The sequence below is a fragment of the Elephantulus edwardii genome, unplaced genomic scaffold (genome assembly GCF_000299155.1).
Source record: "Elephantulus edwardii isolate Elephantulus edwardi_28Jun2011 unplaced genomic scaffold, EleEdw1.0 scaffold00019, whole genome shotgun sequence".
Lineage (NCBI taxonomy): Eukaryota > Metazoa > Chordata > Mammalia > Macroscelidea > Macroscelididae > Elephantulus > Elephantulus edwardii.
This window is the reverse complement of record NW_006399769.1, coordinates 24,357,043-24,358,314: the sequence shown is the minus strand read 5'-3', so window position 1 is coordinate 24,358,314 and position 1,272 is coordinate 24,357,043. Positions and strand designations below refer to the sequence as shown.

The following is a 1,272-nucleotide window of genomic DNA, read 5'->3' as shown; positions in this document are numbered from 1 at the left end:
TTTGTCATCTTCCAGCTTTCTGATGTATACCAAGCAATTGCAAAGACCATGGCCTGGATCAGGTACACCTTAGTTTCCAGACTGAAATTGTTCCTCTTCATTACTCTGGAGATATCCCTGACAGTTGATTTTCCCAATGCAATTTGTCTTTTTTTTTTTTTTTTTAAAACTCGGTCCCAAGTATTTTACTTAAGAACAAAGTGAGGATTCTCTTAGTTAAGATAAAGGGGAATTAATTATCAGAGCATCACTGAACTATACCCCAAATCTCCTACCCCCTTTCAGGTGTCCCCCCCCCAATTTCTTCCTTCCTTAATGAGTGAGGAACTTAAACCAAGAAGCCCTAGTACAAATACCGTGGCTATTTGCAAATTTTCTCCTTTCCTCTGCACCAATTCCTAGGAACGACAGGCACTTCATTCAGTTGGAATGTATGAGAGAGCTCACAGGAGAGACCGGGAGAGAGGGGGAAGGCTTCCCTCTACGAGAAAGGGATCGGGGCGTACAGAGTAGTAAAGTGAGGGCCTCCATAGCCTGGGCTACCAAAATGGGCCTTGGTGTCAAAGGAAAAGGCACCGGTCCTCCTGGGAAAGTAGAGCCAGCAGATTCAAAATCCTCTCATTGGGAGTAGTCATCACCAGATCGATCGTTTGTCCTGATGCTGGTTACAGAATTACACTTGGACCACATCCTTCTCAAGGCCGAGCTGCTGGGCAATGTGGTTGATCTGCTGCAGGATGGTTTTGGAGCACTGTAGCCAGGCTCTCCAGGCTGCCTCTCACTCGGGTCTCAATGCTTGTCCTCTTCCTCTTGAGGGCCTGCTGCAGAAGGGTCTCCGTTTTGCATATCTCCTGGAGGTTTTCATTGTTGTCTGCCTCCTCCACCCACTTCTGTAGCAGGGACTGCAGCTTACACATGTTCTTGAAGCTAAGCTGCAAAGCCCCGAAGCAACAGATGGTTGTTTGGCTAAACATCTTCCCAAAGAGAACTCCCAGAGTGAGCCCCACATCAGCTTGAGTATACCCCAGGGTGATCCTCTTTTGCTTTAAGAGTTTAGCAAATTGCTCCAGATCTTTCTGCTGAGTTTTGATGTTCTCGTCTTTGATCTCTTTTGGCTTCTCCTTGTCCACTTTGGCAGAAGGTGAGCAGCATTGGGCTGCAGAAGGCTCCCTTGGAGCTGCTCTCCACTCCAGAGTCCGCCTCACTCTCCAGACAAGGAGGCTTAGGGCCACCTTGGGCAGAGGCCCTGAGCCAACCTGAGATCCACAATAT

The 1,272-nt window shown here is 48.0% G+C and overlaps 1 pseudogene; it reads right to left on the bottom strand.

The window, feature by feature from the left end:
- Nucleotides 1-361: 361 nt before the first annotated feature.
- On the bottom strand, nucleotides 362-1,268 carry LOC102877199 (annotated as a pseudogene).
- Nucleotides 1,269-1,272: the final 4 nt, after the last annotated feature.